This window comes from Zingiber officinale, chromosome 11A (genome assembly GCF_018446385.1).
Source record: "Zingiber officinale cultivar Zhangliang chromosome 11A, Zo_v1.1, whole genome shotgun sequence".
In the NCBI taxonomy this organism is placed as follows: Eukaryota; Viridiplantae; Streptophyta; class Magnoliopsida; order Zingiberales; family Zingiberaceae; genus Zingiber; species Zingiber officinale.
This window is the reverse complement of record NC_056006.1, coordinates 31,824,659-31,848,706: the sequence shown is the minus strand read 5'-3', so window position 1 is coordinate 31,848,706 and position 24,048 is coordinate 31,824,659.

The window sequence follows — 24,048 nt, the reverse complement described above, 5'->3', positions numbered from 1 at the left end:
CTAATTGGATCTTCCAATGCTAAACCATCAAAAATCTGAAAGTAAAGTTTCCATCCTTAATTTACGTCATCAACATTTGATCATCATCGTTTCTGAATCTAATATTCCCTTAAATTTATGCATTCTCTTCCCATAAATTAATCAATATGATATCTGTCTCATGCTCACTGTATAACAAAACAATTTACTCCTTTCCAAATCTAAATGAACTAAATTTAGTTTCATGGCAGCAGCACCAATCAAACATAAGGAATAAACTAAACCACATATTCAAATTAATTAAAACCTCTTCTCATCTTCTTTATGAAACTCACGGCAGGAAATCTTCAAAATCATTAATCTTTGCGGCATGAGTCGGAAATCAAGAACACATGAATCCGAAACTACTCTACTGCAGGTGAGAAAGCACTTACCTTGCTTCTTGGACTCACAACCGAACAAAAAGGGCTTCTAGGACCTTGGCCGGCTGCTGAAGACGATGCCCTAACTCCCTTTCTAAAATTCGCTACCTTTTCTAAACAGACAAATCCAACATGAACTTATTCCTTTTATAATCCAATATTCTGTTAACTATCTTAAATAAATTTGCTACCTTTTCTAAACAGACAAATCCAACATCAACTTATCCCTTTTATAATCCAATATTCTGTTAACTATCTTAAATAAATTCGCTACCTTTTCTAAACAGACAAATCCAACATCAACTTATCTCTTTTATAATCCAATATTCTGTTAACTATCTTAAATAAATTTCGCTATCTTTTCTAAATAGAACTGCCTGCTTGACCACTTGGTCAGCTGGATTTGCTTAAGGCTTGGTTCGTTCGGAGGTTGCAGGTTCGAATCTTGGCTAATTTTCTTTATTTTTTGCAACTTGTTTCTTTTGGTAAAAATACCAAACGAACTCCAAAAATTACATAAAAATACTCTAAAAATTTCTAAAAATCTCTAGAATTATTCTAAACCATTTCTAAATATTTTTAAGTACTATTAGGACTCAAAATGAGGAAATTTGGGTTGTTACTCGAAGAACCTGACTCAGACGATGAAGATGACGAGCTAACGGTTGAGCTCGTCAACCTTCTAAAGAAGCTTTACAAGAAGAAGAAGGCATTCAACAAAAGGGACCTCAAGAAGGCAGTCCAGTCCAAGGAAACCCAATCAAGCTCAAAGGTAAATTTTGAAGTGATATTCTACGGCTGCAACCAGAAGGGACACATCAAAGCCAACTATCCCAACCAAAAGTAGATAAAGAAACAAAGAAGGAAAAAGGTCTTGAAGGAAACGTTTGAAGAATCTTTCTCAGAAGACGACGATGACGAACTCGAACAAACGAGCCTCCTACCACTGATGGCCCGGGATCAGATCAATATGTTCGAGAGCGAGAGCGAATCGGAAGCTGAATCAGAAAGAAGCCACAAATTTGTATCCGTTTCCGAAGGGCCTGACCCCACTGTAAGTATTCTGCGTTTAAATAATTTAGTTAATTATTTGTTATGTAAATTAGCAAAATCTAATATTCGGATCAAGTCATTTCTGAAAGAGGCATCAGCCCTTAAAGAAGTGACCAACCCCAAATCCTTGTCTGACTCCGTTCAAATTGGAACCTCGACTCAAGTCCAAAAGCTTGAGGAAGAGAATTCCAACCTGAAAATTCGAGTCAAGGATTTGAAGATCGCGTTGGAACGATTTACTTTGGGTTCCAAGAATCTTGACCTGATTCTTAGAAAACAAAAGGTCGTATACAACAGGTCCGGAATTGGATTCAAACCTAAAAAGAAATATAGATCGTACTTGTCACTTGTAAACAGAACAAATAGAAAAGTGGTCCAATTAGCATGGGTACCCAAGTCCAACTTGGTCAATCAAGTTGGACTTGGTCAATATTGGGTTCCCAAGGATCAAGTACATTACCTTGATAGACCATATTGAGTCTATCATCCAGGGGGAGCCAAAAGAAAAACCATATTAATAAATAGATAAATAATTAAAAGAAAATAATTAAAATATAATTAAATTAAGAAACTTAAATCCAATCTATAAATTAATAATGTAGGGAGGCTCCAGAATAGCTGGCACCTCCAAAACTAGCCTACCCGGCAGGGTAATTCAAACCAAGCTACCGGGTAGGGTAATTAGGGTTAGAACTAAAAGGGCTAGGTTCAACTTGACCTACGGTACTGGTGAAGTTTTGGATGATAGTACGTTAGGGATGCTCAGTCTATGCATGTCTAGGAAGATATAGCTTCGATCTGGTGTATTTGGCTAAGTGGAACTGACCGAAGCTACCCTTTACGGATCCTAACTAGTTAGACCAAGGTTTTGTATTAAGTTTAGTGGATAGGACTATTTGGAAAACTTTGAAGGCATGATTACTTTAATGATGTCCAAGTGACTCACCATAACCCAGAGGTTTATCCAAAGAATGCCTATTTGCTGAGCCCAAAGCTAAACCTGAATCTAACACAAAGTTAAACCTAACCCTACAACTGAACCAAATTCATCTCACAAAATTATAGGATCCCCTGATTAAAAAATTCAGATTGGGTGAGATGACTAAAGACAAAATTAAAATCAAAATTAAAATTAAAATTAAAATTAAAATCAATTTTTTTTAAAAAAAACTTATTTAAAAATCTTTTAAAACCTTATTTAAAAATCTTTTAAAAACTTATTTAAAAATCTTTTTAAAAAAACTTATTTAAAATCATTTAAAAATTTATTTAAAAATCTTTTTAAAAACTTATCTTTTAAAAACCCTTTTAAAAATATTTTAAAAATTTATTTAAATTTCTTTTAAAAAAACTTATCTTTTAAAAACTTATTTAACTTATCTTTTAAAAACTTATTTAAAAATCCTTTAAAAAACTTATTTAAAAATCTTTTAAAAACTTATTTAAAAATATTTTAAAAACTTATTTAAAAATCTTTTAAAACCTTATTTAAAAATCTTTTAAAAACTTATTTAAAAATAATTTTAAAAACTTATTTAAAAATAATTTTAAAAACTTATTTAAAATCATTTTACAAACTTATTTTAAATCATTTTTAAAAAATAATAAATAAATAAAATTTCTCAAAATTACTTACCTTAATTATTCTTCAAAAGCACTTACCTTACTTAACTTTAAACAAACTCAACCATCTAACAATCAACCATAACTAAGTATTAACCTAGACTAGGTGAGATAAAAAGGGAACTTAATTCAATAAAACTATCTTTTGATCCATCAAATAGAATCCAATCCAAATATTTTATGTGTAGGAATTGGATCAATGGATATTGGATAGTGGATGCTCCAAACATATGACTGGAGATAGGTTGAAGTTCACTAAGCTCAAATGCAAGAACGTAGGATCAGTTGCATTCGACAACGACGGTAAACTTAAGGTAATTGGAAAGGGTAATATCGAACTTAATTCCAACTTCATTATTCAAAACATTTTATTAGTTGAAAATTTCAACTTTAATTTATTGAGTATAAGTCAATTGTGTGATAGCGGCTACTTAGTTACTTTTGATAATTCTGGGTGTTTAGTTAAAAATATTCATAATCCCGAAATTATACTTAAAGGGCTTAGGAAAAATAACATCTACACAATTGGCCTACCCATATCCTCAACAAAGTGTCTCTTGACACAACAAGAGGAAACCAACCTGTAGCACAGAAGATTAGATTACATGCATGTCAAACTCATTTCAAAAATGAGTCGAAATGGCTTAGTTAGAGGGCTACCCAAATTAAGGAAGTTAGAAAATACAATTTGCCAAGCTTGCCAACAAGGTAAACAAACCAAGTCAACCCATAAATCAACCAATCTAGATAGAACTGTCTCCTTACTTGAGCTCCTACATTTAGATCTATTTGATTCACATGGAGCCAAGTCATTAAGAAAGAACTAGTATTGCTTAGTCATAATTGATGATTACTCTAGGTTCACTTGGGCAAAGTTTCTAAAAACAAAAGATGAAACCTTTAAAACTTTTAATAATTTTTGCAAGTTAATAGAAAATGAAAAAGATACCAAAATTAAAAGAATAAGAAGTGATCATGGGGGTGAATTTAAAAATCATAGGTTTACCCAATTTTGTAAAATCAATGGATACAAACATGAATTTTCATGCCCTAAAACCCCCCAACAGAACGGTCTAGTGGAACGAAAAAATAGAACCCTAGAAGAGGCTGCTAGAACCATGTTAAATGAGTATAACTTAAGCCATCAATTCTGGTCTGAAGTAATAAATATAGCTAACTACATTCAAAATAGAATCCTGATTAACAAGTTACACAATAAAACCCCTTATGAACTATACTATAATAAAATTTCCAACTTGAACTATTTAAAAGTATTTGGATGTAAAGTTCATATTTTAAAAACTAAAGATTACTTAGGAAAATTTACACCCAAATCAATCCAAGGAATATTCTTAGGGTACTTCTCAACCAGTAGGGCCTATAGAGTCTATAACCAAAATACCCTAAAAGTTGAAGAAACAACTAATGTAATCTTTGATGAAGAGAATAACCTACCTAAAATAAATAAGAATGTTGATATTATCCCAAGAATTACAAAAGATGATGAAATTCAACCTAACACTAGTAACCAAGAGGAACCAATTGCTGACCCTAGTATAAGACCCACAAGAATAAGTACTTCTTACCCACCTGACCAGATTTTGGGTGACCCAAACCTAGGAGTAAGAACTAGATCTTCTTATCGAAACCTGAGTTAGATTGCCCTTATCTCCAAGATCAAGCCGAAGACTATAGAAGAAGCTTTTCCTGACCCAGACTGGATCATTGCTATGCAGGAAGAGTTAGCCCAATTTGATAGAAACCAAGTCTGGGAACTTGTACCTAAACCCATAGATAAGTCTATGATTGACACTAAATGGGTATTTAGGAACAAATTGGATGATTAGGGTGATATAGTAAGAAATAAGGTCAGACTAGTAGCCAAAGGGTTCAACCAGATTGAAGGGTTAGATTATGATGAAACCTATGCACCAGTAGCTAGACTTGAATCCATTAGGATGCTGCTGGCCTATGCAGTACATAAAGGATTCAGGTTATACCAAATGGATGTCAAGTTAGCCTTCTTAAATGGGTTTATTAAAGAAGAGGTATATGTAAGCCAACCGCCAGGATTTGAGGACTTAAACAACCCAAACCATGTGTTTAAATTGAAAAAGGCCTTATATGGACTAAAACAAGCACCTAGGGCATGGTATGAATGGTTAACTAATTACCTTATATCTAAGGGCTTTAACCAAGGTTAAATAGATCAGACCCTATTTGTCAAAACCTTAGAAAAAGATATTTTTATAGCCCAAATCTACATTGATGATATAATCTTTGGCTCAACCAACACTAAACTCTTAAAAGAATTTGTTAGATTAATGGAAAATGAATTTGAAATGAGCTTGGTAGGGGAACTTAATTTCTTCTTAGGTTTACAAATTAAACATACCAGAGATGGAAGCTATATTTATCAAACTAAATGTGCTAAGGAACTGATTAAAAAATTTTGCATAGAAAATTCTAAAATTATAAATACCCCAATGGCAATTGATCTTGTCTGAGAAGCTAGAAAAAATGGAAAGCTGGGGCAAAAACCTACTGCTGATGAAGAATAATACCTGACTGAATACCAATCCGAGAAACCCAAAGCGGATCGGGGAGAATAAAATCATGAACTGGCCTTCTCGTGTGAAGATCCAATGACGAGAGAGAAATCTGACTGAAGAAAACCAAGATCCGAAGCTTTCAAGGTTTCCTGCGCACAAGAGACCAACCAACACTATCGTCAGTGACCTAAGACCCGGGTGGAAATCCCTGGCTAGACCCTCCGATGCTCAAGTCAGTGATCTCTCTTGGTGTGGAAGAAGAAGAAGGAAGAAGAAGATGAACAGTGGTTGAAAAACTAGGGTTATGAATGTGAACAATAATGTGAACTTACCCGGCCAACGGAGAGGATTCCCCCTTTTATACCACTTCATATAACCTCCGTAGTCATGAAGTGCACCCCAGTTTGTTAGAGTTTGTTCTGAGATGACCTCAACTGCGTACTTGTGGTAAATGGATTTTAAGGAATCTTTTTTGTACCCCAGATGTACCTTCTTTGTCGTCTAGTACCTGCAAAAAAGTCTAGAAGCATACTTCCCGCCAAAATAGGTAAACCTGTTATACAATCATACATAGGTATCTTTATTAAATTAAGTATGAGTCTCCCTGTTCGTCCTGTCTTTATTATGTTGTAGACAGCTTGGTATTATACTATGTTTCATATTGACTGAATATTAAACCTAGACCTTGTTCGGTCGGTTTGTTAGTATCGTTCAACTAATCGTTAAGTATTATACTATCAATTCTATAAAGCCTTAGATCTTTTCGTTCTTGGGTGATCACGTATACTTAACTGATTCTAGATATGTTATCTTGACTAATCCTAGTTTTTTGTCTTAAACGTAAAAACCCGGCCGATATTTGCCTACTCTGCTCAGGGTGTTTCTCGGTCAGTATTAGCTTGTTGTCCTCAAGGTATATATCGGTCGATATTAACCTTTCTGCCCCTAAGGTATATCTCGGCCGATGTTGGCCTACTTTCCATGAGGTATATATCGATCGATATCGGTCTACCCGCTTTGAGGTATATATCGGTTGATATTGGCTTACTTCCCTTAGGGTATATCTCGGTCGATGTTAGCCTACTTTCCATGAGGTATGTATCGATCGATATCGGTCTACCCGCTTTGAGGTATATATCGATCGATATTAGCTTACTTCCCTTAGGGTATATCTCGGCCGATGTGGCCTACTTTCCATGAGGTATGTATCGATCGATATTGGTCTACCCCCTTTGAGGTATATATCGGTCGATATTGGCTCACTTCCCCTAAGGTATATCTCGGCCGGTATTGGTCCTCCTTCATCAAGGTATTATCCGGCCGGGATCGGCCTTCCTCTCAAAAGGTATATCCTGGCCGATATTGATCTATCTTCTTAACTTTGCTATCTCCTTGTCCTTTTTCACCAGGGACCCACAAAACCTAACCCATATCACTAGCCTTCCCTTCAAGTCTAATCAAAGGAGGTGAAGCTGATTGACTAGACACAAGTCTAATTTTGTTTCTTTGCCTGTCCTTACCCGTGACTCTGCCACAGGTACTGTAGTGGCCTTATGATCCTCTGTTATAGTTATCCTGTGAACTCAAGTACAGTGATCCCGTGAGTCTTTTGATCCTTTAAATAGAGCTATTACCCTCTCTTCATTCTTCATTCGCCCCATTTCTTTGTCTTTCTTATTCACTTCTTCTTACTGAGAGGATGGCCTCAGATCCCCCTCCCTGGGGGCAATTTTTGTTGGACAAGGCGAAATCTATATATGAGTTTGTCAAAGCTTTGGCTTTAGTTAACCTTTTGGTCCGAGAAACTATCCCAAGGAATGATGTTTTTCGAGATCTAGAATCTCCAGCCAAAGGCACGACTGTTCTGCAAACCCAATGGGTTTCAGAGGAGTTCCCACTACTCATGGAGGACTAATCCAATAGCCAATGGATGTCGCGACAAGGGCATAGCCCATGTTATTTGCAGGCTAGGATGGTCGCTCTGGAAGCAGAGCTCTAGGACTCAAGCATGGGAGGAACTCTTCAGTCACCTTTCCACAAGGGCCTGAATAGATCTGTCCCCTCCCCCTTGTCCATGAGACCACCCTGCTTCATAGTTTCCTTCATCCCGGGCAAAATATTACCACTTCTGTTGCCCGGGCAAGCTTCCTTCGTGCTAGGTAAAATATTTCCACTTCTGCTTCTTGGCAAGTTTGACTCCGGTGGGATTGAAATTTTCTAAGCATCTTGAGAGCTTATGTTTGTAACTTTTGTTGACCTTTTGAGGTTTAATGTTTTGAGAGGAAAGTGTAATGTTATGTATTTGATCAGGTTCTAAATGCAACTTCGAACAATCTTTTGTACTGAATTGGGTGACTCTCTTGAATCCCTCTAGTTCACAAGAATAGACGTAATGCTTCGACCAGTATTGACTTGTATATCATAAACGTTGTCATTTCGACCGATATTTGCTTGTTTATCACAAACAAGGTTATCCTGGCCGATGTTATACTATCTATTATAGCTGACGTTATGCCGACCGAAATTCGCTTGTTTATCACAAACAAGGTTATCCCGGCCGATGTTATACTTATCTATTATAGCTGAAGTTATGCTGACCGATATTTGCTTGTTTATCACAAACAAGGTTATCCCATCTGATGTTATACTATCTATTATAGCTGGCGTTACGCCGACCGATATTCGCTTGTTTATCACAAACAAGGTTATCCCGGCCGATGTTATACTTATCTATTATGGTTGAAGTTATGCCGATCGATATTCGCTTGTTTTTCACAAACAAGGTTATCCCGGCCGATGTTATACTATCTATTATAGCTGACGTTATGCCGACCGATATTCGCTTGTTTATCACAAACAAGGTTATCCCGGCCGATGTTATACTATCTATTATAGCTGACGTTATGCCGACCGATATTCACTTGTTTATCACAAACAAGGTTATACCGGCCGATGTTATACCTATCTATTATGGCTGAAGTTATGCCGATCGATATTCGCTTGTTTATCACAAACAAGGTTATCCCGGCCGATGTTATACTATCTATTATAACTGACATTATGCCGACCGATATTCGCTTGTTTATCACAAACAAGGTTATCCCGACCGATGTTATACTTATCTATTATAGCTAAAATTATGCCGATCGATATTGTAAATAAAATTATTTCGATCGATGTTAGTTTATGCTTTATAATGACATTAATTTGGATTATGCTTTATGCCTAAATAACTTTCATTATTTTTTGTCCTTAGCCTGGGTTTCGTCAAACTCAATCCCTCTTCCTTTATTACACCTAGTAAACTGCGTCTTCTCTTCAAAATTTCCTTGATTGTGGTTGGCTTTTCAATAGTAAGAGAATGTTGGAGGCGTATGACGAGGTGTTACCAACCCCAACATGATTTGATTTGTCGTGTCCAACATAAATGCCCCTTTATGATTATGTAACACATATCTTCTCTTTCTGCTACGTCATACGGGCATTTGCCCCTTTTCTATAATCCTTGACGTCTATTGAAAGAAAAAGTGCTTTGATCTAATGACGGTTGTGTGTTTTCTAAATCTAAAACCCTTCGTCTTCTTGTCAACTTTGTCCAATTCTTTCTTGCCTTAGCGTTCTTCTCTTGTTGCAGTTTTTGACCAAACCTCGCGCTCACCGCTTTCCGGCGATCCCCTTTCTTGCTTCCAGTAAGTAACTCGTTGTTCCACTAACCTTTACTTTTGTCTATGGCTGAAGAAACAATTGCTCCTTGGTATGTCCAAATTTCCTCTTCCTTTGATAAAAATGCTAGGCTTGCTATCCGCCATCAATATGAAATCCCTAGGGAATATAGCATCTTAATCCAGAAACCAGATGATCATCCACATCGTCCGCCCGCTGATTGTGTGACTTTTTCTGGGACCAATTGATAGGGGGTTTACGGTTTCCCATTCCTCCTTTTCTAATTGATGTGAGTCAGTATTTCGATATTCCTTTGCAACAATTTGCACCTAACGCCTTTCGTTATCTATGCGGCACCTACATGCTATTTCGTCTATTAGATATCTCTCCTACTCCTCAAAATTTTTTCATGTTTTCTAACCCAAAGTGTTCGGAGCCCGGTGTTTTTCTTTTCCAATCCCAGACTAAGATGGTTCTTTTTAAGGATACGCCCTCGCCTCTTAAAGCTTGGAAATCTTGTTTCTTCTTTGTAAAGTTTCCAGGACTCATTCCTTGGTCTCATGCCTGGAGATCCTCCTTACCTCCCTTGCCTGACATCAGGGAGTTTCATCTTCATCCTTCTTTTCCTGTTTATTGTGAAAAATTGTTATATCACCGGCTTTCTATCCCTAAGTGGCCGAGGGTCAATCTTCTATACTTATTTGGTCTAAGCCCTGTCAAGCCCAATACACAAGGCTCTTTAGGTAAAATCCTGCTTCTTCCTTATTGATTTTTACTAACTAAAACATTTTTTCTCTCTATGTAGTGGACAATTTTTATTTTGCTTTAATCGATGAAGAACTGCGTCTGGAAGAGGACACACTTCGCGCAAAAGAACAAGAGCTTCTTGCCACCATTACTCCGCCATCTCTAGTTGAAGATCTAATTCCCCTGGTTGAAGTGTCCAGCTCTCAGGTGGTTCCTGAGGCTCCCGAAGTCCTTCTTGTAGAAACTCCTGTTGTTTCTTTACCACCTATTTCTTCATCAGTGGTTGTTACTCCTTTAGCAGCCACTCCCCTTCCTATTATTGAGCTTACATCTCCTGTGAGCTCCGATAAATCAGTAGCTGAAGTTGCTCCCGGCAAACGCCGGGGGCGCAAACTTACTAGGGCTCCTTCCCCCAAAAGGAGACTCATCCTTTCTGCTGAAGAATTACTCTCAGAAGACTTTGCTTCTACTGCCCTCCCTTCTGATGAGCTCACTTTGGCTGACCTTTATCCTTCTCTTGTTTTCTCTTCTTCACCTTCCTCTAGCACCACTACTCCTGGTGGCACTTCTTTCACTTTTCCACTGTCTGTGCCCACATCTGGATCTTTACCTTCTTTGCCTTATTCTTATCTAGTTTTTGCTCCCCCCTCTATTCCAACTTCTTCTTTTTATACGTGCTCCTCTGTCATCCCCGTCCTCTCTATCTTACTGGGAGGTTCTTTTGCTAATGCCTGGCAAAAAATTCATTCTCTTTTTAGGGAGCTCTCCCCTCCTGAGGCAATTGACCGATTTTCTAACAAGGAACCCCAGGTATGTTTATCAAAGTTTATTTATTATTTGCCTTTTACTATTTTATGATCCTTTATCATGTTCCCAGCGATGGCAAGAGAACATGGGCCTGTCTCGGTTGATGCACAACTTATACGACGAGAACAAGAAGTTGAAGCAACAAGTTGCCGAGATGTCTTCTGCTAGAGTTTCAAAAGAGTCCAAGAAGCAATATGAATCTCAAATTGAAAGCCTTCAATTGCAATTCCAATCGGCTACGGATCTTAACAAGGAATTAACTTCCAAGTTAGAGAATCAGACGGCCGAACTTAACAAACTAAAGTCTTATTATGAATCTGCACTAGCTGATAAACTCAAGGCTTTACATCTGAAAGATGACGAGATAGCTTCTTTGAATACCTCTTTGGACACAGTTAAAGCAGAGGCATCCATCAAAGATGCTGAGTTAAAAACTTCCCAAACAGCTTTAGTAGTCTACAAGGTTGGTGAGGACACTCGTTTCAAGGGGCGAGCTACCATCTTGATCCAGTCTCCAGAGTTCAACAAGTCCATCGTAAATCTATCCTAGCAACCTACACTGTCGGAGCTGAAGGGGCGGTGCAGCAATTGCGAGAAGAAGGCTTCTTATCCCGTGATCCTCCTCCCAACTTCTTGAACCGTCGTAAACTTCTTGATAACAGGCCTGCCGATCTGTTTCCCCAGTTAACGATAGAGTGATTTTCTTACTCGAATTTAAATCATTGTAAGGTTGACTAGGATTTGTGACGACAATCTGGTTGGTTTATGTGAAGTTGAACTTCTAATTTTATTATTAACTCTGTTCCTTTTCGTGGTGGTTGTTTATTTTGTCTAAGTATGTTGAATGTTGCCTGGCTTGCCACCATAGAACCTCACTCAATATACTATAATATCCTCCACTTTGACCAATCTGTCATGATCGGTCGATGCATACTAGTGTTGACAAATATTGTCCGGTATTTTGTAGCTAATTAAATCCCGTTCGATTTAGTGCAACCTATCGTAATATTCTTAATATCGGTCGGTTCATTATACCCGATCGATATATACTTGTATTTATGAATATCATCTAGTGCATTATGCCAACCAAATTTCATTCTGATTCATTATGGCGAGTGTCACCTGTCTTACCATTATAAACCTCTAATCAATATATTAGGGTAGTATTTATCTCGGTCAGTCTATCGTAACCGACCGATTCATACTTATGCCTACAAGTCCCGTCCGATAATCTTTAATCGAGTCCCATTCGATATGCTAATTTACTATACATAGTCGGTATATTTTTTGTGCGGGAACATATCGATTGGTCACGTTTCCCGAGGAAGATTACCAAACTTAACATCTTTTTCTTGGGATTCATTCTTCTTTTTAAATTCTATTTTATCCTTTGATGACATTACCTCTTTATGATGGTTATGATTCTGGATATTCTTCCTTATTCTATTTCTTCTGCTATTTTTATTTGAGGGTTCTAGCATAGGATCGAAAGGAAGAGCAAGGGTTTAAGACGTTCTCTTTCGCTTCCCGACTTTTTTCTTGCTTTCCTCGGTTCGCCTTCCTTTTACTGTTCCGCCATGGCTACCTCTCCTCCTGCGTGGTTTCTTTCATGTGTTTCTGACCTCACAGAGATAGAGGAAGTGGATTTAAAAATGAGCTATGGTTTTCCTTCCTATACAGTTCGCCCTGCCCCCCAGGATAGCCCACATCTTCCTCCTCTAAGGTGTATATCTATCTTTCAGGACCAAGTTCTACAAGATTTTCGATTCCCTCTTCATTCCTTTTTTCCTGATGTTAGTATCTACTTTAATATTCCCCTTAATCAGTTTATCCCTCAGTCTTTTTCTATCCTTATGGGTTTTGTTGGAGTGTCTAAACTGCTAGATTTTCCTTTACCCCCTCGTCTTTTTCATCACTTCTTCGTTCCGCGCCATGGAGACATCGGTGTCTTCAAATTTCAATTTCGCCCTAAGGCTATTTTGTTCAACCGAATTCCCCCTCAAGGGGAATGGCGTCACAAATTTTTCTTTATGCGTCTCCCCTCTTCTCCTCCTTTTCCTGCTCAATGTATATATGATCTACCTCCAATTCCTAGTATCAACAATCTCCTCAATGATCCCTCTGTTTCTTTCTCTTTATCCAAACTAAAGGGGGCAAAATTCAACTTACCACCTTTGATTGTGGAGGGCTTAATGTTCCCTTTTGAAATAAGTAACATTGACACTCCCCTGGATGACTCTTTTGGTATGTATAAACATTTTGAACTACATTTACCAATTGGTATATCTCCTCTATAATGATGCCCAATTCTTGTATTTCAGCTGATGCTCTTCTTCCGGCTTTCATGTATAAGAACACTACTATGACTAAGTCTTTTCTGAATAATCTTGGAGAGAAATGGCTACAGGCTTGCTGAGCTAATCTTAATTCCTCTACCTTGGGTCCGTTGTCTAAAGAAGAGCAAAAAGCAGAAGCTGTTGCAGCTATGGAAGAGGAAGAGTAACAACCCTTTATTATCTTAGTCAAGAAACCCAGGCTTAGCGAGGATGTTCCTTTTAGCGACCTCTTTGGTACTTTTGTACAAGCTGCCCTCATTCCGACACTTATTTCTTTGGATAGAGATAAGGCACCAATGTCCCCTACCCACATTATCTCCAATCCTTCTCTTAGGATGATGAGACCGGCTCTACTCATCCCCTCCTCTTCTGTTATTGTTTCAACTTCTTCTGCTTCTGAGATGGTTGTTATCCCTTTTGTATTCTCTAAGCCTCTTGCATTGGCCTTGCCTCCTTTGGCTTCTGGGCCACGAGCTAAACGAACACCCTGCCGAAGATCTTCTCCAAGTGCAGGGCCGTCAGCAATTCGTGCTTCGACAATTGAATCAACACCTCTTGCATTACCACCTTCCATCCCCTCTAGTTCTTCCTCTGTTGCTCTTGTTTCTACTACTTCTTTCCCTTCTATTACGTCTTCTTCCTCCCTACCTCCTTATTCTTCAGTTCCCCCACCTTTATTCAGACAAGCTCTGGGTCTACCTTCCCAAATGGGACAGACTTTTGATCCCCCAAGTTATGGTTCTCTTCAGCTACAAGGCCTATTGGCTGAATTTTGGCTACATAGCCAAGAGCAATTAAGGAGCATCAATCTTTTAGATCGGGTTGACAGTCACAGTCACCAAGCTATTGCTGTATGTATTCTTAGTTATAGGTTACTACCTTCCTATCATTTTTTCTAACCGCATTATTATTTTGCTTAGTTCCTTGCTTCAAGTATTCACATAGACCAGCTACTTATGGCTCGAGACCGGGAAAATGGCCAATTAAAAGCTCAAATAGAAACATTGAAAGCTGCTTCTCCTCTTCCTCGCACTGATATAACTCAATTGCATGAGAAAGTAGCCTCACAGGATCGACAGCTAGAGGCTATGAAGAAGGAATTACAGGAGTTACAGCAGTCACTGAACGACAAAGAGCTTGAAAGGAGAACCTTGGAGCTACAAGTGGATCGATTACATTCTGGTCTTTGACTGGAAATTTCTTTGAAGGAAAAAGCTCTCTCAGATGTTTCTCATAAAAGACTTATTTTAGAGTAAGTAGAGAGGCTTCATAATGTCTTTCTTTCTGAGCAGGCTCAAGATTCAGCCTCCCATGACTTTGCTATTCTACAGGAACAAGAACAAAGAAAGGCTCAAGATGTCGAGCTATCATCGCTCCAAAAGGAACTGGAACAACTTAAATTAGAGAAAGACACTCTCGAAGATCAGGCTGCTAAAATACAGTCTGAATTTCAAAGTTATAAGGAGCATGAGGAAAACCGATGGGAAGAGAGACGCCTAGCTTATCTAAAGTCTCCGGTGTTTGTTAAAGAATATGTTCGTCGAATTGTAGGGGCTTTAAATCACTCTGTGGCTGGGATTCTTCAACAACTAAAAGAGGGTGGTTATTTACCTAGGGAACCTCCTTCTCTTTTCATAAACCATCGCAGACTAAACAAAGAATTACCCGAAGATTTAACGAGTCATTTTGAGTAAGCCTGGCTATGTATTTAAAAAGATTGGTAATGAAAAGACTTGCAATGAAAAGACTTGTAATGAAAGGACTTGTCACTGAAAGATCTGTAATTAAGTGGTTGCAATATCAAGAGAAAGTTTGATACTTACCTGTTTTCTTTCCAGTTTGTATTAGCCTGATATTGATTCCTTTGAAATACTTCTGAGAACTAAGCATAAGTGATTCTTTATTCAGGAATTCCCTCCTTATTCCTCGGAATTAGATCTTGTTTTAATAAATTCCTTCGCTGATAATATCTTCCTTGACGATATAATTTTGAGCAGTAAAATTTCCCATAATCTCCCTAAATTTCAATCAGGTAGGCATGTGTAGAGTATCATTCATACTTCAGAAGAACAGGTAATTCCGAGCGATTTTATATGAGGAACTTCATGGAATTTCTGAGCTCTTAGCTAATATAATACTCCGGGTGATTTTAAATAAAGATCTCCATGTAATCAGGCCTCCAGATAGTGAATGTAATTTTGACAAATTATATGTATATATATACGGAATCCCCCTCGAACCTTGGCTCTTGATTTAGCGTGTAATACCAAATGATTTTTGTGAAGGAATCTGCATAACTCTGAATTTACATTGACAATATAATCCCAGTCGATTATGCTTTTATGATAGTTTAAAGTCTCCAGTTCTTCCCATGAAGACCCGTCCGAGTTACTTCATGGGATTTCCCGATCGACTATGCTTTGTAATAGTTTAAAGTCTCCGGTTCCTCCCATGAAGACCCGTCCGAGTTACTTCAAGAGATTTCCCGATCGACTGTGATTTGTGATAGTTTAAAGTCTCTGGTTCCTCCCATGAAGACCCGCCCGAGTTACTTCATGAGATTTCCCGATCGACTATGCTTTGTAATATTTTAAAGTCTCCGGTTCCTCCCATGAAGACCCGTCCGAGTTACTTCATGAGATTTCCCGATCGACTATGCTTTGTAATAGTTTAAAGTCTCTGGTTCCTCTCATGAAGACCCATCCGAGTTACTTCATGAGATTTTCCAATCGACTATGCTTTGTAATAGTTTAAAGTCTCCGGTTCCTCCCATGAAGACCCGTCCGAGTTACTTTATGAGATTTCCCGATCGACTGTGCTTTGTGATAGTCTAAAGTCTCCGGTTCCTCGCATTAAGACCCGTCCGAGTTACTTCATGAGATTTCCCGATCGACTATGCTTTGTAATAGTTTAAAGTCTTCGGTTCCTCCCATGAAGACCTATCCGAGTTACTTCATGAGATTTCTCGATCGACTGTGCTTTGTGATAGTTTAAAGTCTCCGGTTCCTCCCATGAAGACCCGTCCGAGTTACTTCATGAGATTTCCCGATCGACTATGCTTGGTAATAGTTTAAAGTCTCCGGTTCCTCCCATGAAGACTCGTCCGAGTTATTTCATAAGATTTCCCGATCGACTATGCTTTGTAATAGTTTAAAGTCTCCAGTTCCTCCCATGAAGACCTGTCCGAGTTACTTCATGAGATTTCCCAATCGACTATGCTTTGTAATAGTTTAAAGTCTCTTGTTCTTCCCATGAAAACCCGTCTGAGTTACTTCATAAGATTTCCTGACCGACTATGCTTTGTAATAGTTTATAGTCTCCGGTTCCTCCCATGAAGACCTGTTCGAGTTACTTCATGAGATTTCCCGATCGACTGTGCTTTTTTGTAAAGCAAAAATGCTTGTACTAACCTTGTAATAGTTTAGTGCTTTTTGAGGATTTTCTTAAGGAAAACCCGGTAGACCCTTCCTTAAAGCTACCATTTGATGGCCACTTGATCAGATAAAAAATGTTTGCTTAATAATCATCATGCTATTTGACCCATATTTATTTCTCGGGTGATATTTGGCCTGCATTGTATTAATCGAGTTGAATAAAGTACATAAACCATAAGCATACTTGTCATTTGTTCATAAGAAAATTGCTTCAAGTGATTTTGATTTGTTCTTTTAGGCATATTCTTGAACGATATGAGCTTGTCAAGTTCGGTAGGGCTGTAAATGATTTGCACTCTAGGGATGCTCAAGAATTCTTCCTTCAGTGTCCGGGAGATAATATGAACCTGATGCCAGTTTTTCTATCACCTTGTAAGGTCCTCCCCATTGCGGTGCTAACTTGCTAACATCCCCAACATGCTTAACATGTTTCCATACTAGATCTCCCACTTGGAAAAATCTGGGGATGACTCTTCTGTTATAGTTTTGCCTTATTCGTTGTCGATATGATGTGAGACGAGTTGCAACCTTGTCTCTGATTTCTTCTATCAGATCCAGCTCCATGAGTCGTCGACCAGCGTTATCTTCATCATATAACTGTTTTCTATCAGATTCTACTCCCACTTCGATAGGAATTATTGCTTCTCCCCCATAAACCAGTTGGAAAGGAGTGATCCCTGTAGCTTCTCAGGGTGTAGTACGATAGGCCCAAAGAACGCTATGTAATTCATCGACCCAACTACCTCCAACATGATCTAATTTAGTTTTTAAGCCTCTTATAATTTCTCTGTTAGTTACCTATGCTTGACCATTACTCTGTGGATATGCCACAGAGGTGAATGCTTGAGTAATACCATAACTTTTGCACCAATCTAAGATTCTATCTCCTTGGAATTGCCTTCCATGATCAGAAACTAATTTATGAGGAATACCAAATCTGCATATGATATTTTTCCATAGAAATTTAATAACTGCATCTTCTGTGATCCTAGCAAGTGGTTATGCTTCTACCCATTTAGAGAAATAATCCACTGCTACTAATAAAAATCTTCTCTGTGCAGTTGCCATAGTAAACGGGCCTACTATATCCATACTCCATTGATCAAAGGGGCAAGAGACTATAGAGGTTCTCAATAATTGTATAGGATGATGCAGAATATTCTGATGTTTTTGACAAGAAATACAAGTTCTTACCAATTTGTTAGCGTCTTCATGTAGAGTAGGCCAGAAATACCCCGCTAGTAAAATTCTGCGAGCCAAGGATCTTCCTCCTATATGGCTACCGCATGAGCCTTGATGAACTTCGTGCAAGATAAATTGTACATCTTCTGTGCCAACACACTTAAGCAAAGGTCTGGAGAAGGCTCTTTTATATAATTGCTCCCCTATCATAGTATACTGAGCAACTCTCTTCTTAAATATTCTTGCTTGTTCCACATCATTTGGAAGAATGCCCTATTGCAAATATAATATGATTGGTGCCTTCCAATCACTCTGTATTTCTGCTTCAGCCTGTCTCTCAATGCAAGATACTAATAATGTCTGCTCAACTAGCCGATCCAGATGCCATGGTGTTATAACAGAGGCCAATTTGGCTAATTCATCTGCTACTTGATTTTTGGATCGAGGAACTTTTTGTATATTTACTTCTTGAAACTGAGACTTCAATTTATCAAATGCCTCAGCATATAACTTGAGCCTATCATTATTAATTTCAAAGTTACCTGATAATTGTTGAGCTGCTAACTGAGAATCAGAATAAATGAGAACTCGAGCTACTCCTATATGCCGAGCGGCCTGTAATCTGGCTATCAATGCTTCATATTCTACCTCGTTATTGGTAGCTTTATAATTCAGCCTAATAGAAAGTTGAAGTCTATCTTCCCTTAGAGATATAAGGAGAACACCAATTCCACTACCTTGTCTGGTTGAGGATCCATCCACATAAACTTTCCAAGTATTTTTCTCTTCAGGGCCTTGAACCTCTATAATGAAATCTGCTAGAGCTTGAGCCTTGATGGCTGATCGGGGTTGATATTGTATGTCATACTCACTAAGTTCGGTCGTCCATTTGATCAATCGACCCGATGCTTCTGGGTTGAGCAACACCCGCCCGAGAGTACTGTTAGTTAACGCAATAATTGTGTGTGCTAAAAAATATGGGCGCAACCTCCGAGCAGTCAACACTAATGCATAAGTCAATTTTTCGAGTGTAGTATATCTACACTCGGCTCCTTTTAATAAATGGCAAGAAAAATACACAGGGTGTTGCTCTTTCCCTTCCTGTCTAACTAACACAGAGCCTACAACATTTTCATTAGCCGAAAGATATACCCACAAGGTCTCTCCTACTACAGGCTTAGCCAATACAGGAAGGGTGTGTTGGATCGAGATCGCACTAGAGGAGGGGGGGGGGGTGAATAGCGCTCGCGGCTATTTCGTATGTATTGGAATCAAAAACAACGTTAGAGTAATTAAAGCAGCGGAAAAAATAAGCAAGCACACAAGAACACAGGTCAATTTTACTTCGTTTGGAGCCTAAGGCGACTCCTACTCGAAGGCCCGCGATCCTTGATCGCTTCCGGTGGGCAACAACTATAAGCTCGATTATTACAAACTAAGTATTACAAGAGATGCAATAAAAGAAATCTATACCGACGACGAAAACGAGAAATCTCGGAGCTCTGGGTCGTCGGAGACTTGTAGCAGCACTTCCGAGAGTCTTTCGGAGTAGCACGTTGAGTAAAGAAGACTTGGAACACGTTGGATTGAGCTACTGGTCGAACCCCCTTTATAAACAGTGTTCAAGGCACCTTAAACAAGCTCCAAGGCGCCTTAAACCTGAATTTTATCCAGATCTGCTCGCTGGGATAATCTTTTGACTGCCGCGAACTGAAGGCGCCTTAAACCCATTCAAGGCGCCTTAAATCCCTCCGGGGCGCCTTAAGCCTGCTCCTCGTGCCAGCTTAGGATTTTGAACCCGAGGCGCCTCCAAGCCCCATGGAAGCGCCTCGGACACTGTTCATCCGAGGAAAATCATCGTTATTTTGTACCTGCAAGATTTGTTAGTCCCAAACAACATCCTGCAACACAAAGTTAGCACAAGATAACATCATGAATAATAAAGAATATTTAAGATAGTCTCCGGACTGTCCGGGTCTGACTTCGGATTTCCTACCGGAAACCCTAGGTCGACCCGACGCCTAGTGTTCCCTCTACGGGGAACACGTCCTCACCTACTCCACTCAGGAGATTTACCTGTTGCCAGTACGATCCTCCATATCGACTGGACTTTTGCTCAGCACTCGATACTTTCGGACTTTCTGCTGGACATCCGCTTCCCGGCTAGTCCAGTCTTTCACCTGGCTCGCGACACCAGGACTTTCCACCTAGGGTTACCATCCCCTAGGACTTTTTGCCTGAAGTCATCGACCTGCCAAGACTTTTTGCATAGGGTTACCACCCCCTATGACCTAGGGTTACCACCCCCTAGGGTTTTATTCCTTTGCCTAACCGCAGTTAGGACTTTCCTGAAATCCTCAAGTAGACTTGTTAGAATACAAAACATCTTAACTTTGAATTCTTAGCCATTATCAAAACACGAGTTCGATCGTCGGATGCTTCCCGCACCAACAATCTCCCCCTTTTTGATTATGACAACTCAAATTCAAAGTTAAGTAATCCAAAAAATAAATCACCATTTAATACAGGCAAATTTGCTAATTACAAATTTTGCTAAAACTCTATGCTCCCCCTTAACTGTTGCTCCCTCTTAACTGTTGAATTTTACTACTCTCCCCCTTTGCCATATATCAAAAAAAATAGACTAGATATTTCTTAGTTAAGTGCAAAGATAGATTTTTCAGTTAGCTAGGCTCAGTAAGGATGTGAGTATTAAGATTGTAATGATGCATAGATGGAAGTATTGATAGTAAACTTAAGTTTGGATAATATTTTAAATTTGGTTTAGGTTCAAATTCAGTTGGTCATTAAGTCCAAGCATGAGTTATAATTCAGTTGGTTCAAATTCAGTTGGTCCTTAGTCAAATTCAGTTGGTTCTTAACTTACTAGGTATCAGAGCCCTGAGATTCAAAACATTCTTAACTAAAAAATTGAATATCCTTTATCAACTGTCTAACCTTTAGTTACTTGCTGATTGTCTATAGGACAGTAGCTTTCACTTGGTTAGTCAAGTTAAGTTATTTTGGTCCAGACTTGGCTAGAGTTGAAGGACTTAACTTGATTAATGTATATTGCGTATTTAACGCCCAGACTCATATTGATGCACAGATATAAGCATTCTTGAGTCCAGGCTTTACCCTATACATCTCACGCCGTTCTATATTTTTCAATCACAATCAAGGTATACCTAGGTGCTTGTAAGATGCTCTGGCTTAATTCTAGGGGAACATGATTTCTAGGGGAAAAGCCTAGGCTAATTCCAAAAAAATTTTAAAAAATCTAGGAACTTGGGAATTTTGAAAACTGTTTTTCCTAGAATTTGAAACACAATAAAAGACATTATGGTAGGATGTACACTCTACCCAACACATTCCTATTTGCCTTCTAAGTCCACTGAACTCAAGTTCAGGTAAAGGTTTTGTAAAGATGTCAGCTAGGTTTGATTTGGACTCAACATGGTTGAGTGCAATTTCACCTTTAGCTACATGATCCCTTACAAAGTGGTGTTTTACCTCTATGTGTTTGGTCCTAGAATGGTGAATAGGATTTTTGGTCAGATTAATCGAGCTGATATTATCAATAAAGATTTTAGTATTTTTATAGTCTAGTTGATAGTCTTTTAGTGTATGCATCATCCATAACAATTGAGATGCACATTCTCCTAGAGCTATGTATTCAGCTTCTGTAGTGGATAAAGCAACACAATGTTGCTTTCTGCTTGACCAACTTACTAGGCACTGACCTAGAATTTGGCAGCTACCACTTGTACTTTTCCTATCTAGCTTGCACCCAGCATAATCTGAATCAGAATAGCCATAAAGGTCAAAGGTGCAAGTTCTTGGATACCAAAGTCCTACATTTAGAGTTCCTTTAATATACCTAAGTATTCTTTTAACATATGTTAGATGTGACTCTTTTGCACAGGATTGGTATCTTGCACACATACCTACTGCAAACAGTCTGTCAGGTCAACTTGCAGTTAGATAAAGTAAACTACCTATGGCACTCCTATAGTATTTTGGGTCTACAGGTTTTCCTTCAGGGTCAGAGTCAATGTTTATGCTGGTTGCCATTGGAGTATTTATAATTTTTGAATTTTCCATGCTGAATTTTTTATTAACTCCTTAGCATATTTAGTTTAATAAATGTAGATTCCATCTTTGGTTTGTTTTATTTGTAAGCCTAAGAAAAAGTTGAGTTCCCCAACCATGCTCATTTCAAATTCACTTTCCATTAATTTAACAAATTCTTTCAAAAATTTTGAATTAGTTGAACCAAAGATTATGTCGTCAACATAGATTTGGGCTATGAAGATGTCTTTTTCTATAGTTTTTACGAACAAGGTCGGATCAATTTGTCCTTGGTTAAAGTCTTTGGATATTAAGTAATTAGATAATCTTTCATACCATGCTCTAGGGGCTTGTTTTAGTCCATATAATACCTTTTTTAATTTAAATACATGGTTAGGATAGTCTATGTCTTCAAACCCTGGAGGTTGGCTTACGTAGACTTCTTCCTTGATAAAGCCATTTAAGAAGGCTGACTTAACGTCCATTTGGTACAATTTGAACCCTTTATTTGCTGCATAGGCTAATAACATCCTAATGGACTCGAGTCTAGCTACTGGAGCAAGGTTTCCTCATAGTCTAAGCCTTCGACTTGACTAAACCCTTTGGCTACTAGCCTAGCTTTGTTTCTTATTATTTCACCGTGATCATCCAACTTGTTCCTAAAAACCCATTTGGTGTCTATGATTGATTTATCTATAGGTTTAGGTACAAGGTCCCAGACTTGGTTTCTCTCAAATTGTGCTAATTCTTCTTGCATTGCAATGGTCCAGTCTGGGTCAGGAAGAGCTTCATCTATAGTTTTAGGTTCAATTTTGGAGATGAGGGCAATCTGACTAAGGTTTCTATGGGATGATCTAGTTCTGACTCCTAGGTTTGGGTCACCCAGAATTTGGTCAGGTGGGTGAGAAGTACTTACTCTAGTTGGTCTTGGTTGTGGTTCAGGTACTGGTTCTTCTGCCTCATTAAGGTTAGGTTGGATTTCATCATCTTCTACAGCTCTTGGATGAATATCAGCATTGTCAGTTATATTAGGTAAATTGTTTTCTTCATCAAATATTACATTAGTTGTTTCTTCAACTTTCAAGGTGTGTTGATTATAAACTCTAAAGGCTCTACTGGTTGAGGAGTATCCTAAAAATATTCCTTGGTTAGACTTGGGTGTAAATTTTCCTAAGTAATCTTTAGTATTTAAAATGTGAACTTTGCAACCAAATACTTTTAAATAGTTTAGGTTAGGAATTTTATGATAGTAGAGTTCATATGGTGTTTTATTGTGAGATTTGTTTATTAAAATTTTGTTTTGAATATAATTTGCCGTATTTATTGCTTCAGCCCAAAAATTGATGACTTAACTTATATTCGTTTAACATTGTCCTAGCGGCTTCTTGTAGTATTCTATTTTTACGTTCTACTAGTCCATTTTGTTGGGGGGTTCTAGGACATGAAAATTCATGTTGGTATCCATTTATTTTACAAAATTTGGTAAACTTATGATTTTCAAATTCTCCTCCGTGATCACTTCTTATTCTTTTAATTTTAGTATCTTTTTCATTTTCCGTTAATATGCAAAAGTTACCAAATATTTCATAGGTTTCATCTTTTGTTTTTAGGAATTTTACCCATGTGTACCTAGAGTAGTCATCAATTATTACTAAGCAATATTGGTTCTTGCTTAGTGACTTGGCTCCATGTGAGTCAAATAGGTCAATATGAAGGAGCTCGAGTATGGTGTTGGTTCTTTCTAGATTGGTTGATTTGTGGATTGATTTGGTTTGTTTTCCTTTTTGACACGCATCACAGTTTGAGTTTTCAATGAATTTTAATTTGGGCAAACCTCTAACTAGACCATTGTGACTCATTTTTGAAATGAGTCTGGTGTGAGTGTAACCCAGCCTTCTGTGCCACAGTTGAGTTTCCTCTTGTTGTGTCAATAGACACTTTATTGAGGATAATGATAAGTCAATTATGTAGATGTTATTCTTCCTAAGTCCTTTAAGCCTAATTTCAGGGTTTTCGATGTTTTTAACTAAACATCCAGATTTGTCAAAATTGACTAGATATCCACTGTCACATAATTGACTTATACTTAATAAATTAAAGTTAAAATTTTCAACCAATAAGACATTTCGAATAATGAAATCGGAACTAAGTTCAATATTACCTTTTCCGATTACTTTAA